Source organism: Humulus lupulus, chromosome X (assembly GCF_963169125.1).
Source record: "Humulus lupulus chromosome X, drHumLupu1.1, whole genome shotgun sequence".
Taxonomy (NCBI): Eukaryota; Viridiplantae; Streptophyta; class Magnoliopsida; order Rosales; family Cannabaceae; genus Humulus; species Humulus lupulus.
Window position 1 is genome coordinate 103,374,237 of NC_084802.1, and position 17,329 is coordinate 103,391,565.

The window sequence follows — 17,329 nt, forward strand, 5'->3', positions numbered from 1 at the left end:
TAGGGAGCCACTCCAATCGTTGACTGATAACTATTGTTGTACGAGAATTCAATCAACGGAAGGTACTTACTCCATGAACCCTCAAAATCAATCACACATGCTCTGAGCATATCCTCCAATACCTGGATCATCCTCTCAGACTGTCCATCAGTCTGAGGATGAAAAGCTATACTGAACTTCAACCGAGTCCCCAAAGCTTTCTGCAAACCACCCCAAAACTTAGAAGTGAAAATAGGATCCCGGTCTGACACTATAGACTTAGGAACCCCATGGAGACGTACGATCTCCCTCACATACAGCTCTGCATACTGATCCACAGTATATGTCGACATCACTGGAAGAAAATGAGCTGACTTGGTGTATCTATCCACTATCACCCATACTGAGTCATGAAGTCCCACTGTCCTGGGTAAACCTCCCACAAAGTCCATGGTAATGTCCTCCCATTTCCATTCTGGAATACCCAATGGCTGAAGCAACCCCACTGGTCGCTGATGCTCAGCCTTCACCTGCTGACAGGTCAAACATCTGGCAACGTACTCAACCACATCCCTCTTCATCCCGGGCCACCAATACAAAGTCCGTAAATCCTGATACATCTTCGTGGTACCCGGATGAAGTGAGTATGGCGTCGTATGAGACTCGTCTAGTATCTCCCGTCTTATCCCCTCATCAGCTGGAACACAAATCCGTCCCTGATACCGAAGTAAACCAACCTCAGAACCAGAATAGTCCTTAGCAACTCCCGCTAAGACATCCTCTCTAACCCTCTGTAACTGAGTGTCTACCAACTGTCCCTCTCTGATCCGCTCTAGCAGGGTCGACTGTAGAGTAATATTAGCCAACCGGCCTACCGCCAACTCTATTCCTGCTCTAACTATCTCATCAGCCAACTCCCTCGAGATCTGAACATCACTATACAACTGACCTGGACCTCTACGGCTCAATGCATCAGCCACCACATTGGCTTTCCCTGGATGGTAAAGAATATCACAGTCATAATCCTTCACCAGCTCCAGCCAATGCCTCTGTCTCATATTCAGGTCCTTCTATGTAAAGAAATATTTAAAGCTCTTATGATCAGTATATACCTCGCACTTCTCCCCATATAGATAATGTTGCCAAATCTTCAAGGCAAAAACCACTGCTGCCAGCTCTAGGTCATGAGTAGGATACCGCTGCTCATACTCCTTCAGCTGTCGTGATGCATAGGCTATGACCTTCTCATTCTGCATCAACACACAGCCTAAACCCAACCTCGACGCATCACAATAAACAACGAACTTCCCTTCCCCCGAAGGCAGACTCAACACTGGCGCTGTAATAAGTCGTTGCTTCAATTCTTGAAAACTGTCTTCACACTTGTCTGACCAGATAAACTTCAGATTCTTTCTTGTCAATTCTGTCATGGGTGTTGCTATCTTCGAGAAGCCCTCTACAAACCGCCTATAATAACCTGCTAACCCAAGGAAACTCCGCACCTCCGAGGCATTCCTTGGCCTCGGCCAATCCCTAACTGCCTCTATCTTAGACGGATCCACCTTAATCCCATCTGCGCCAACAATGTGTCCGAGGAATGTCACCTCAGGTAACCAGAACTCACACTTCTTAAACTTAGCGTACAACTGATGCTCCCTCAACCTCTGAAGAACCTGACGAAGATGAAACTCGTGCTCTGTCTCTGAACTAGAATACACCAGGATGTCATCGATGAAGACTATAACAAACTGATCTATAAAATCTTTGAACACCCTGTTCATTAAGTCCATAAAGGCTGCTGGGGCATTGGTCAAACCAAAGGACATGACCAAGAACTCATAGTGCCCATACCGCGTTCGGAAGGCCGTCTTAGGTATGTCCTCATCCTTGATCCTCAGCTGGTGATAACCAGATCGAAGATCAATCTTTGAGAACACCATATTACCCTGCAGCTGATCGAATAAGTCATCAATCCTCGGTAGGGGATACTTATTCTTAATAGTTAACTTGTTCAATTCTCGATAGTCAATACACATCCTCAAAGTCCCGTCCTTCTTCTTAACAAACAAAACTGGTGCACCCCATGGCGAGTAGCTAGGTCTGATGAACCCTATATCCAGAAGTTCCTGCAGTTGTATCTTTAACTCTTTCCTGGATACCAAGTTGTAACGCCCTGGATAGCCAAGACCGTTACACTGTGTGTTTATAAAGTGCCAGACTTGCTAACCAAGTCATTTAAATAAAATCGTGTTACTGAAATTGTAAAAGAACTAGGGTTAAAAGCATTTTGGTCTCAAAAGTTACGTTATCATTAAGAAACATTGTTTATTTACACGGGATCCCAGAAATATTAGTTTAACGACCATTTACAAAAGTTACAAGGTTCAATTACATTAACCAGCCATTCTAAGGCAAAATGAGCAGTTAGGTAATCCCTGTCCTGTCACACTCCTCGACCATGGTGATCGAACAGCTGGCTATGTACATTTCACCTCGGAGCTCTCCACCTCAGGCTTGGTCCAGCTTGCCCTTACCTTTACCTGCACCACGTAGCACCCATGAGCCAAGGCCCAGCAAGAAAACACAACAACAACAGAGCATGAACAATTAACAGACAAGTCAATAACTCATATTGCATCACATAGACTCAGATATATCATCAATCGGTATAATCAAGTATTCCACATACTAGGCATTTCAATTCATAACACATAATTCACAAATGATAACCAGGGCTATCGCCCTCAGGCTACTCCCTCTGTTATCCCGTTGTTTCTGGCACCCAGTGGCCAATTCGCGCCCCGTACGCTAAAATCATGTACGGTACTCTTAGACCACTTTTACATGTCCCATGGCGTAATACCAAAATTGACACGATGTAACTTTCAGGAGCACTTATCCCATCACAATCATACAATCGGGTGCGGTTTTCTTACCTTTCAATTCACTGGTTTCCGATGCCACGAAGCCGCGAGCACGATCCTCTACCCCGAGCCTCTCCAAAGTCCTAATCACAACACAAATGAAACATCCTTTGTCACTAATCAATCCAAAGCTACCTCCCGGAACCAATCCCACACTCTCGGAACCACAAAATCCCTAAAACAATGCACTGAAGGCATCCCCCGAAACCCCGGAGCAAAGACTCAAAATTGCAAAAATTCATGTCCTGAAATTGGCCATGAGCCGTGGCGCAGCCCCATTGGCGCCGCGGCGCCCAGCAAGTCAGAGACCCCATCACCCCCAGAAACAGCCTTGCGCCGCGGCGCTCCTTCGCGAGCCCAAAATTCTGGGTTTTCTTTTGCATTTTCCCCGAACCCAATTCACTCCAAATCACCCCAAACTCCTTTCTAAGTCCCAAAACCAACTCTAAATCCCTAATAGACCACACAGCAACCTAGAAACGTCATGCCCAAGCTCATTCACACAATTATTCCCAAAATTCACTCTTGAGTTCCATGCTTTAGTAACTCAACCAGAAAGTTAAAAACAACTTGAACCCAAACCCAAACCTTACTCCAAATTCCCTAATCCATAACAGAAATAAGCTTCACAGTTACACAGAATCCTTACCTTGAGTGGAGAGTCCAACCTCTAGCTTCAAACCTCCTTCCCCTTTTCTTACCCAACTCTGAATTCATGCAAAACCAGCCACCAACTTGTTTCAATTCATACTTATCAACCAAAAACTAGACTTGAAACTTAAATATATCATAGCTAAATCCTTACCTCTGAGTATTCTTGGCCTAAGCTTGATTGATAACTTCAAACCTCCCTTGATTCACCTTCCAAGAGCCAAATTCAGCTTCCCTCTTCTATCTTACTTTTGCTCTTTTTCTAGGTCTCCCAAAATTCAGCATAAAACCAATTTCTCAAAGTAGTATACGTACTTGTATTTTCCTTCAGCTCAAACTCACCTATACACTGCCAAAAGACCAATTTATCCCTCCATTAATATCCCTTTCTAACTAGACCTCAAGGGCTTACTTGTCCTTTTACTAGCTTTACAATTCTACCACCTCTCCAACAAAACTTGTTACCCTCTATGGTTACTAACAGTTACATAGGTTACCAAATCACCAGTTACCACTATCTAGCTTTCTAGGACCGTCTCGGCACGTGCGTCACATTGAAATCACCACACCCACGCGGTACAAATCACATAGTCATATAACATGCTTTAAATCATAACCATGCATCTAAATCATTAAAATCACGCATAATCTCCATTATGCCCTCCAGGCACACTAATCAAGGCCCTTAAGCCTTATTAGTGAATTTGGGTCGTTACAGTATCAGAGCCAGGTTTTGGGATTGGGAATTCGAAATTCGAAATTAGGGTTCATTACAAATTTGGGTTTTTCAATTAGGGTTCTTTTTCGGAAACCATCTTTAGAGTGATCATTTGTTCTCACCGCCCACTCAGAAAGATTGCCCAGCCGCCGATCTGCCAAACCCCAAAGTCCGGTCGCCCACTCACGCACCGCTTGTTCCTTCTGCCACCTACCCCATGCGTCGGTGCGTGGAGGCGCGTGTGACGGGAATTTCGACGGCGAATCATCTCTAGTTCGTTTCTCGGCTCCTCTTGAGCCTACTCGCATCTGTCTCAGGTTGTAGTTTGGTATTTCTCACTTCTTTGTATCTGGGTGTTCTTTACTTGTTCTTCGTTGTTCGATTCTGTCTTGTCTCTTCCGATATTTGTTTTTGAGGTTATGGCGGAGATGAAATCAGATGCAAAACCACTAGTTATTTCTGATGTGGTTCCCGTGATATCTAAAATCACGGACCATAAATTGATTGGTTCAAATTATTTGGAATGGAGTAAGACGATTTGACTTTATCTAGGGAGTATTGACAAAGATGATCCTCCCAAAGAAAAAGACGATTCAAGAAAAGTGTGGCTATGTGAGGATGCTCGCTTGTTTCTTCAAATTCGAAATTCTGTTGATAATGAGGTAATTAGTTTAATTAATTATTGTGAATTGGTTAAAGAATTAATGGATTACTTGGAGTTTTTGTATTCTGGAAAAGACAATCTATCAGGTATGTATGATGTCTGCAAAGCCTTTTATCGCGTGGAGAAACAATATCAGTCTCTTATGAACTACTTTATGACATTTAAGAGGACATACGAAGAGCTTAATGTGTTGTTGCCATTTAGTCCTGATGTGAAGGTTCAACAGCGCCAGCGAGAGTAGATGGCTATCATGAGCTTTTTAGCAGGACTCTCATCTGACTTTGACTCTGCAAAGTCACAGGTTCTTTCTGGGTCTGATGTCTCCTCTTTATAAAATGTCTTTAGCCGTGTTCTTCGTATAGAAACTACTCCATCTGTTTCTCTTAATAGTGCTTTGGTTGGTCATAATAATCATGCACCATGGAGAAACTCTACTCCAAGTGGTTCCAAAGGAGGCAATTCACAAAGGCTTGACAATCGAACACCGGAATCCGGGAGCATTATGTGCAACTATTGTAAGAAACCAGGCCATACCAAGTTCGAGTGTAAGAAGCTATAGTTTAAAAATCAGTAAAAACACTATGCTAATATTGCAAGCACTAGTGATGCATCTGACAAATCGGTCATTATTTCTGCGGATGAATTTGCCAAGTTCTCAAGGTACCAGGAATCACTCAAGTCTTCATCTCCTTCTGTCACTGCAATTGCTGATTCAGGTAAATCTAATGCATGCCTTCTTTCCACATCCTCAAAATGGGACATTGATTTTGGTGCCACAAATCACATGACAGGTAATTCTAGTCTCTTTTCCACTCTTCAGTCTTATAGTCCCACTTATTCTGTTACCTTAGCTGATGAATCACCATCTTCTGTTCTTGGATCTGGCACTGTTACTCCTACACCTTTGCTTACTTTGTCATCTGTCTTACATTTACCTAATTTATCCTTTAATTTGCTTTCTGTTAGTCAACTCACTCATAATTTGAATTGTTGCATCTCTTTCTTTCCCGATCATTGTTTATTTCAGGATCTTATGACGAAGAAGATTATTGGTAAAGGATATGAATCTGGCGACCTGTATGTTCTTGATCCACTGTCCTCAACTCCTATTGCTTGTCCGAGTGTCCCCGATGGTCCAGGGTCGAGAGGAGCCTGAGTGAAGGCGTCGTAGCCCTCAGGGTCAAGGAAAACATAACACCCCGGAACGGCCTGCTGGTCTTGAGAATGAGGGGCTATGTTCGGATCATAGGAGGCACATGGAGGGCATCCCCCAGGAGATGGAGGTAGCTGGTGAGATCCCCCGCAGTCAAGGGGGGCTTCCTCCGGCTCTTCCTCATCCTCATCGTCATCGGGGCAAGGCTCGGCCAAGGCCCCCTTCATCTTCGTGGACCCAGAGATGGTCCACAGCAACTTGGGGTCCGAGACAGGGGACAATTTATAGCGGTTTAGATTCTTCATGGTGAATAGGCACACCGCCTTTTTCATAGCGGGGTCAGCGCTGAGGAACGTTCTCATGTCTCTCGCTTCCGACCCGACAACTATGGGTTCAGCGAATTGCTCTGCATAATACACGCCATGGTCGATATGAACGTAAGTCGTGAAATAATAAGTTGTAAGAAAGTAAAAGAGAGAAAGTGATGCTCAGGGTACTTACTGAGAGTGGCCTGAAAGTCCTCGCGGACAGAGAGGGGGCCTTCCACGAAGAAAAAGTCCTGCTTCCAGGACCCTGGGTTGGACACCGAGCCCTCTATCAAAGTGGCCTCGTTGTTGGCTTTTTGTAAATAGTAAAAGCCCTTGGACTTGGGAAGGGGCATGAGGTTGTAGAGGAAATGCACCTCCGTCGCCGTAGGAGCGTGTTTAAACAGCTTCGTAAATGCAACGAAAAGGCAGCTTAAAGTCAGCCAGCCATTGGGAGCCAGCTGAAGCGGGGCAAGGTCGAAGTAGTTGAGGACCGCAATAAAGAATGGGTGTAACGGGATGGTACCACCCGCCTTCAGGATGTGATCGCTGAGGGCCACGAAGCCGGGCCTAAGACTGTCAGCCCGACATGTCTCCTGAGGAACATATAATGCGTACTCCGGAGGGATGCGATAGTGATCCACGATGTCCATCAGTTTGTTTTCAGACACATGCGACATCAGTTCGGTTGCCAGTAAAGGAGCATCGTCCGGTTCATTGGAAGCCACCTGTTGTCATGCCCTCGGCATATCTGCAAAATCAAAAGAAAAATGTGAGGAAGAGACAGAACACTTGACCCTCCATTTTTTCTTCCTAGCAAGAGTCTTCCATCGAGGGAGCGACTGCGGAAGTGCTGAGCTAGGAAAAACTGAGACTAGGGGCTGACAGTCATCAAGCGAGGATGGGCTGGAGGGCTCAGGCGGAAGGTGTCCCTCCATAAACTCCAACTCCCTCTGCATCTCTAAGAGGGTCACCCTAAGGCTCGCTACATGGTCACTAAAGTCTGGGGGGACAGGTGCTCCATCTCCTCTCGACACCGAGTCAATTTCGCTCTCCACCACCCAAAATTTACGCCTAAGTTTAGCCATGTACTCAAGATGGCGGATACGGGCTTGCCTTAAGGAGTCATAGTCCTGGTAAGGGTTTTCCTCAAGGGACTCTGAGTCTGAGGACAGGTCAATATATTCAACTCCCGAAGGTATGTCGGACGGGCCGTCACTGGCCATGAGACCTCGTCCCGAAAGAAAAAAGGGGTTCACGTATAAATGAAGGGATGGCTACAAAACACAAAGGAATAGGCTTAATACCTCTAGATGCAAATGCCCTAAGTGACCCACTACAGAGTATAAAAAAGAGGGGCATGCAACTGGGCAGACTCACTGCGAGCTCAGGCCATGGTACCCCATCCCGAGTAACGCTAGTTTGGACCCAACGAATATGAAAAAAAAATATATACCTCAAGCAGGAAAAATAGAGTGCAGTGCGGTCCATAAGAGGTCGAGGGCCAAACGTGCCAGTAGGGTCAAGAAAGAGCTAAGTGGTCAAAAGCACGTGTCTGCAGAAATAAACAAAAAGGATATGTTAGCCTTCAAGTTGACATACCAAAAATTAGCTCATATGTAAAAAAAAAAAAAAAAAAGAAATGAAAAAAAAACAAAATGAAGGAAACTATGGAAAAAATGAGGATGTGGGGGATTGAACCCCTTACCTCTTGAAAAAGGAAAGATTCTCAAGACCACTAAGCCAAAGGAGTAAGGTGAAAATAATAAGCCTTGCATGAAGGCCTATTTATAAGAATTAAGGAGAATAGTCTACAAGAGAACCTGAAGGTCCTCTCCTAGACTGGGGGCAAGTGTGGACGCTCAATATTCCACGCCTATAAAAGACCCAAAATACATGCTTAGGCCCATGAACGACTAAAGGTTTGGATGCTCTCCTATGGGCCATTACGAAAGATAGGGGAGATGGGCCTCGCTAGACGAGGTCCTGGTGTCTAGGTAGATTGGTAAGGCAGGTGTGCGAGGCGTCTCCCGAGTAGCCAAGGCATGATAAGTGTAACGACCCGGATTTTCAAGACTCGATAATGCGGAAATATAAATGTTTTCATTTAACAAAATGTCTCAAAAACCCGTATAAAAAAAAAACTTTTTAAAAAGTCGTATGGCCATACTTAACATTTAGTTTCAACATATTTTATAAAGAGTATAGTGAGCCTAGTTTAGGAAAATTACACAACATTTCCAAAAATAAAACGGCTTCCCAAAAGGTCGGTCCACATGTACATTTGCAAGGAAGACTCCAGCGCTCACTGCTCTGCCTTGCCCTTGCTCTTACCTACAACATGAAACAACTAGGTAAGCGAAAACGCTTAGTAAGATCAACTTTCAAACAAAGCATGTAGAGAATTAGGGTTTCGGACCCATCCGGACCCTAAACAATCAATTTCAAGAACGCTAAAGCGTCCTGGCAAACTTATGGTCATGCCTGATAACCAATGATAAATTAATTCGTAACTAGATAAAAATCCTGCACTCAGAAAAATCCCAGAACAAGCAGATATATTATATCACAACTATATCTTATCAACAATTATATCCCTGCACTCAGAAAATCCCAGAGCAAGCAGATATATTATATCACAACATAATTCGAGACCAACGCTCGACAATTTCTAACAATTCATGCGTAACGCGCCCTCCAACATAATTGCTAATCTGTAAAAGAGAACCGAGTCTCCACACTAAGATCTAGCCAATAAATATTCTCATCAAGGGTAACTATCGTGTTACCTAGGGCATCGCTACTTATTCAAGAGTGTAATCCAATTTACACGGTTTTACGGAGACTTCTATGTTAATCAGTGGTGCTGGTGAGCAGCTGCCCCTAGGGCGTTCAACCTCACTCAAACTTGGCAACCCCTAGTATCTCTAGGCACTCTCACGGAATGGCCAATACTCACGGCTACTATCCGGGAATAACTTATCAGAGCACTTGCTCGGATTCTAACCGTCCAATGATTAAGTAAGCATGAGGGCTCCTAGGTCCCATTTATCTTGGCGCCCCTAGGTTTAACCAGCTTATCCTCATCTCATGGCCACTCGTCGCGGTAATGAACCGAACATAAATAAAATCAAGCAGTGTGACGGGGATCAACCGTCTAGGATATGACGGACTTCTACCGTTCATATTTTCTAAATCAGCACTCACTAGACTAACGTCTCTAAGCAAATTTCTATGACAGCCTATATATATGCATCTATCCCTATACTAACATACAAGACAATAATCATTTCATGTTGCAGCCATACAATATAAGTTGACTTACTTGGAGTCCTTAGCGCTCAGCAGGTTTTCACCCTCCAACGTTCAGTCTAGTTACGCTTAGCCAATACTGTAGTTATCCATACAGTATACTCGGATTAATTATGGCACTAATAATTCATTATTATTATTTTGGGCAGTTTGGTCATTTTAATAAAAGTCATTTGTAAGGATTTATAATCCTTATTTGGTTTTAAACCTATTAAGGAAAGTCATACAAAATATTCGAGACTAAACCCTAAGTCTCGGGGAGACCTATCCTAAGGTCTCGATACCTAGGCTCGGGTATCACAATGGTATTTCCCCACAACCCGCTAAAAATCTTATTCTTTCAAGGTATCACTATTAACCCGCACTTTCGACTAGTCGGTTAAAATATGTAAGATTTTAGCCGGTATTATATCCAGAAAATACAAATAAATTCCTTAATTATTTTTAAAGAAAATAAACTCTTTAAATTTTCCTTTTATTTTTCTTAAGGTTTTAATATATAAAAACTGTTTTAAGAAAATTGCCTAATTTGTCTTAAATAGGAAAACCGTTATAAATTTCTCATCTTGACTAATTAATTTTCCAAAAGCAATTAATCAATTTTACTTACTAGAAAAATAATTCATTTAAACTCAAAGGGATAATTTTAGTGAAAATATGATTTCAAGACTTACCAATTTATATCTTGAAATAAACAAAATTTTACTTTTTACCTTATGTTCCAAAATCTCATTTTTACACTAAGTGTGAAAAACCTATTTTTCACATTTTTAACTACATACTTCGTTAGTTCATAACTTGAAATTTACTTACCCAATTGTTACCAAAATTTCCCAATTCCATTTTTGTTATGCCATTTAGGTCTTTGAAAAATCTTAGGTCAAAATGAGCATTTTTGATTGGTGAAATCATTTTCCAACAATGAGGTAAAAATGACATTATTTTCAAGTCCTTATTTTTTCCAAACTTTGACAGTTAATAAATTTCAAACCATTCAATATTTTCTTACCAAATTTTACAGTGGAATAATAGGTTATACAAGTAATATGTCCACAAAATTTTAGAAAAAACTGGGTTCATTTGACCTATACAGTGGCTGTCCAAACTTGTTTCCAAAAATAAGAATACGAAAAAACAGTTTTTTACCTAATCTTTGAAATAGCATAACTTACTCATTTCTAAACATTTTTTTGTGTTTAAAAAGCTCAATTTTATGTACTCAATCTCAACAACATCACAGTACAATTTAATTTTACAAAAACAATATACAGTGGCTGCTTGACCCCTTGGAAGTCACAGCTCAAAACATGTTTTGTTTTAGGGTATCCTACAAAACCCTTGGGGGTTTTGGTTCCCATTTTCAAAAATCAATACTCATGCATCATAAAAATTATTAAACAACTACCATAACCTTATTACATCATCAAAAAGAAACTCTAAGCATTAGATATACAAAATAATGCTTAAAACTAAAAACCCTACAACAAAATCATCAAAAGTAAACTTTTTACCTCTTTGGTGTTCTTGCTTAAGGTTTGGACCTTCCTATAAGCTTTGACTCCTTCAAAACCTTTCAAAAACCCTAACAAACTTCCCCCAACAACATAGTCAATTAGCTATTTGAAACTCTATGCTTAAAACTTTACAAAAGTCTAGATTAATGAAACTTTACCTTAGGGAAAACCCTTCCTAGACCAAGACTTAGCTTCCAAGTTTCTTTGGTGTTCTTGGGGTTGCAAATGGAGAGAACACTTGAGAGAGTCTTCAAAAATCAGATGAGAGTGAATGAGGGAGGGAGAGTGGTCGGATTTGGGGGTTAGAATGGCTCACACAACTCTTCAAAATATCACAAAACACTTGAGTGCTTTTCTACCCACTTGCCCACTTGACTTCTTAAACCTTTTTCACTCTCATTAAGTTTTAATCACCAACTTACTATTAATTAATTAAATTAAATGTCTCTCATATTTAATTTAATTAACCACAAAATAAAATTTAACCAAAGGTCCATTCATGGAATAAAATTCCCCATTTCGGCAAAATTAGGCATTTACCACAAAATGCCTTAAAATTTCCATTTTCTTTTAGGTTTATTATTTTTGACCAAACTTTAACTTTTATGAATGTATTTTATGCCCAAAATATAATTGCCATGATTTTTCATTTTATTTTCTGAGATTTTTACCTGATCAGGGTTTTTGTGTCGGTCCAGGACCGAAAGTCTTATCTTGACTTTTAAAATCACAAAATTCATATTTTGGCTAGCAATAACTCATGGAATACTTACAAACAAAATATAATATTATTTAAAATAATATTCTTAACCCGGGGGAAAAATCCCGACCCGAGTCGTTTAAAGGTACCCGAAAATGCAGGACGTTACAATAAGCTCACGAGACGCCTGCACATGGGGCGCGAGGCCATGCCCTGCGAGGCGCTGGCACGAGACGTTGCATGGGGGCGTGAGGGCATGCCTCGCGAGACGCTTGCATGAGACGCCTGCATATGGCGCGAGGCGGAAGTTGATGGCCCGAGGCCATGCCTCACGAGGCGCTGGCACGAGACGCTGCATGGGGGCGCGAGGGCGTGCCTCGCGAGATGCTTGCATGAGACGCCTGCATATGGCACGAGGCGGAAGTTGATGGTCCGAGGCCACGCCTCGCGAGGCGTTGGCACGAGATGCCTACTTGTGCCTCGCGAGGCCTCGGTACGAAGTGGACCATATTCACCGAACAGAGCATCTCCTAGCCTTGAGGGGCGGCCTTGCGTAGGGGCGTCCCATAGCCTTGGGGGCTCGCGTGGGGGCCTCGCCTAGCCCCGACGGCCTCGCGTGGGAGCACCTCATGACATCTCCACGAGGGGCGGCCTCATATAGCCCCGCCATGGTTAAGCCGCGAGGGCCTCGTGTGATAACATCTCGCGCCCTTCATCTCGAGATGGCACCTCCCCTGGAGACCTATGGAAACCCCACCGTCTAGAAGGTAAGGTCCAAGTATGATTCTGAACGGTCATGATGGTACAATCTCGTACGGGGTACGGCTTGTAAGGCCCCGTACGTCTGACCGTGGCACTCATGCTGGTCTGGTAGTGGGAGCACTAGGAGCAAGGACATGGCCTGCATACTCCCAATCAGATGTCAGAGTCGACACCACTACCACCTGGACCACTCCTCTCACATTGGTACGGACAAGTAGTGGAGACATCCTCCTGGCACCTGTCCCTGTACTGGTTGCACGACCACAACCTCTGAAACCACTCTCCAGACAGTGTACCTATGTATTACCTAGTCCCTTGGACCACAGTGTATCTAGGGCCATTAGAGCCCACTATATAATAAATCCCAATTGCACATGGAGGGGGTTGGAAAATTTACTGTAGCAAGGGCACCATAGTGAATGAAAAACTGATTTCACCATTGTTCTTCTGCAATTGTTCTTAGAGTTGATATTTAAATTTCTAAGGCTTTTCTATTGATAATCTTGATTTTGCAAGTCTTTCCAACTTAACTTAGTTGACGAGTTCTTACCGTCAACATGCTGAGATTCAAAATCAATTTAATGTGTCTGTTCGTGCTTTGCGAAGTGATAATGCCAAGGAATACACATCTGCTCAATTTCAATCTTATTTGATCTCTAATGTCATGCTTCATGAAACTTCTTGCGTTGATACTGCACCCCAAAATGGTGTAATAGAACGTAAAAGCAGACATCTTCTTGAAACTGCACGTACCCTCTTGTTTCAAATGAAAGTTCCTAAACCTTTTTTGGCCAATGCAGTTTCCATAACATGCTTTCTTATTAATCGCATGCCATCCTCAGTACTTAATGGTGAGATCCCATTTAAAATTCTTTTTCCTGGTAAGTCATTGTTTCCAATTGCTCCTCGGGTATTTGGCAGTGTTTGTTTTGCTCGAGATGTCCGTCCACATGTCACCAAATTAGATCATAGGTCATTAAAGTGTGTATTTCTTGGTTATTCTCGTCTTCAGAAAGGGTATAGGTGTTATTGTCTTGATCTTAACAAATATCTTGTGTCTATTGATGTTACTTTTGTGGAAAATACACCTTATTTTTCATCTTCACCTACTCTTACTCGTCAGGGGGAGGATGATGATTTGTTGGTATATTCTGTCACATCCTCTGCGCCTGATACATGTTCTGACGAGTCTCTTGTTCCTTCACCTGCCTCGGTCATAACTCTCGCAATGCCTACACCTCCACCACCTCCACCACCTCCTAAGCCTCCTATTATAGTGTACTCTAGGCGTCCACCTCCTCCACCTCCCGTTTCATGTCCTGCACCTGCATCTTCATCATCAGATTTAGAACTCAACGATGATCTTCCCATTGCACTACGTAAAGGTAAACGCCAATGTACATATCCTATTTCTTCTTTTGTTTCTTATAATCATCTGTCCTCTTCTTCTTGCTCTTTTATTGCTTCTCTTGATTCTATCACTATTCCTAAAACTGTTCGTGAAGCCATGTCTCATCCTGGTTGGTTTGCTGCAATGATAGAAGAGATGAATGCTTTAGTTGCGAATGATGCTTGGGACTTGGTTAATTTACCTTCAGGAAAACGGGCCATAGGGTGCAAATGGGTGTTTACGGTTAAAGTTAATCCAGATGGAAAAATTGCTCGCTTAAAGGCCCGTCTTGTTGCCAAGGGTTATGCTCAAACCTATGGAGTGGACTATTGTGATAATTTTTCTCCTGTTGCTAAACTCACATCTGTTTGATTGTTCATTTCCATGGCAGCTACTCATCATTGGCCTTTGCATCAGCTTGATATTAAAAATGCTTTTCTTCATGGGGATCTTGAGGAAGAAGTGTATATGGAGCAACCTCCTGGATTTGTTGCTCAGGAGGAGTTAGGGCGAGTTTGTCATCTTCGTAAATCTGTATATGGGTTGAAACAAAGTCCTCGTGCTTGGTTTGGTAAATTTAGTCAGGCTGTTGAGAAATTTGGTTTGTTGAAAAGTAAGTCTGATCATTCTGTGTTCTATAAAAGATCAACTGCTGGTATCATTTTGTTAGTTGTGTATGTGGATGACATTGTTATTACTGGAAATGATACTGGAGGCATCTCATCCCTTAAATCTTCCATTCATACCCAGTTTCACACGAAGGATTTAGGGGTGCTCAAGTATTTCTTGGGAGTTGAAGTTACGTGGAGTAAATAAGGTATTTTTCTGTCTCAAAGGAAGTATGTACTTGATTTGTTAACTGAGACAAGAAAATTGGGAGCAAAACCTTGTAGTACTCTAATGAATCCAGCTATGGCACAGTCTGTGTGTGAGATAGTATGAATTTATCAGCTTTTGACTGAATTCGGGTTTAAGACTTCAGTTCCAGCAAAATTGTGGTGTGATAATCAAGTTGCTCTTCATATTGCCTCAAATCCTGTGTTCCACGAGCGAACTAAGCACATTGAGATTGATTGTCATTTTATTCGTGAGAAAATTCAACAAGGCCTGATCTCTACAAGATATGTGAAGACTGGAGAACAATTAGAAGATATTTTTACAAAGGCTTTGAATGGGGTGCGAGTTGATTATCTTTGTAACAAGCTAGGCATGATTAACATTTATGCTCCAGCTTGAGGGGGAGTGTTAGAATATATTAGATGTATATTAGTTGTAGAAATTAGAGTTAATTGTATTTAGTTAGTTTCCTATTTAGTCTCTTTAATTTTGTATATAAATACATAATATTCTATTGAATATACACAATTCATTCACCATATTTTACACTTCTAATTTTTGTTTAAAATACTTTTATGGGTTTTGATCAAATTATGTCTGTGTTTGTGCTTTGGATTTTGGAATTATATTCGATGTTAGTTTGATGATGGCTTTGTGTTTGTATTTTAGATGGAAAATGGTTGTCCTGTAAAGCATTCAACATAGGAGTTATCGTTTCCTATTGGTGCTCCTGTTTAGAAGAAAACTTTTAAGCTAGTAGAAATTCCTTCTGTGTTCCTAGATATGTCTCATAAAGATGATGAAGTTCTTCCCAAAGAAAGGAAAAGTCATAATGTCCAGCGTGGTGGGAAGAAGAAGAGTAAAATTGAGCCAATTTTTAAGAATTCTACTATGGTATGTGTCTTTTTTCTAGCTTTTATGTAGTAATTATGCATTAGATTTTGATTATATATAATTAGGATTTGTTAGGTAACTGGTTTCTGGGTACCAGTTTGATACTTCATGCTTTTGTTAGTAGAAATGTATTGTATGCGTAACTTGTTTTTTTAATTGTTTTTAATTATTAGTTTGTGTTTTATAATCATTTAAATAAATTAAGGTAAGTGTAAGTTTATGGTAACTGGTTTATTTGTTTTAATTTAGCTAGCAATTTTCTTTTTGTTTACATTTTGTAACTGGTTTGTTGTTTAGTTATTAATTATGCTAACATGTTTGTTATCTGGATGGAAACTGGTTCTCCTGAAAAGAAGTCATTGCAAGAATTGCTTTTGCCTTCTGCTGATGTTTTTCAACAACAATGTCTTCATGGTCCTGAGTATTGGATTCTCTTCTGAATGTGGAGATAATATATTCAGTGTCCCTAATGTTCTTGAGAAGAATGATGAAGTTCTTCCTTGGAAGACAAGAAAAATTCATGTTAAGTGTGTTGCAAGGAAGAGTAAAGCTCCTCCATCAAAAGTTCATGGAAGTAAACCCCATGTGGTATGGTTTTTATGTAACTGGGTAATGTTGTTTGTTATTGTCTACTTTTTCATTCAACTGTAACTGGTTTCTTCTTTAGTATATTTACTGCTTTTGTCATATATATATATATATATTGCAGGAAGCTCATTGGAAGATTGATCCCAAAAAGAGGTTTGGAAGTAAGATTAAAGCATTTAATGAGGCAAATTGTTATCAAAGAGTTGAATGTAAGTTTACCCCTAAACCAAAAATGATGTTTAGGAAGACTGCATTTGGTCATTTCTTGCAAGTTTTTGACATTCACTTTCAAACTCAGCTTGTTCAACTTGTTTTGCTAAGGGAAGTGAATCATGAGGAGGATGTTGAGATGTGGTTTAATATTGGAAGTAGGGTTGTTAGATTTGGGATTGAGGAGTTCGCAAATGTTACTGGTTTAAACTGCCAAGGTAACTACGATCCTCATGTTTTCAGTTCTAAGAAGAATGCTCTTAAGAAAATAAATGTTTCGTAATGTTAGTGGGAAAATAAATAAGACTGCATTGATGGATCGTTTCAAAGGAAACAAACTAGTTGATGATGAAGATGATGTTATTAAGTTGGGTAGAGTAAATTTGTTAGCAAATTACATGATGGTTATACCAATGATAAGTTGGTTGGAAACTTTCTCTTTGGTATGGTGGATGGTGACTTGGATGAGTTGAATTTGGGAAAGGACATTTCATTATTTGAGTGTTTGTTTGAAGATTGGTAATAAAAGTTATGATGGTCTATGTGTTGATGGGAAGGGAAGGTTGGTCTTCATCCCTTCAAACTTTTAGGTTTTCTGGTTGCATTTTTAGTTTGGATATATGAAATTTTCCCCGTACTATTTCAGGATTACTATGTGAGGGTTCCTGAAACATATTCTAGTTTGTTGAACTAGAAGTGCTTTGATTCTGCTACCTATTCTGACTTGG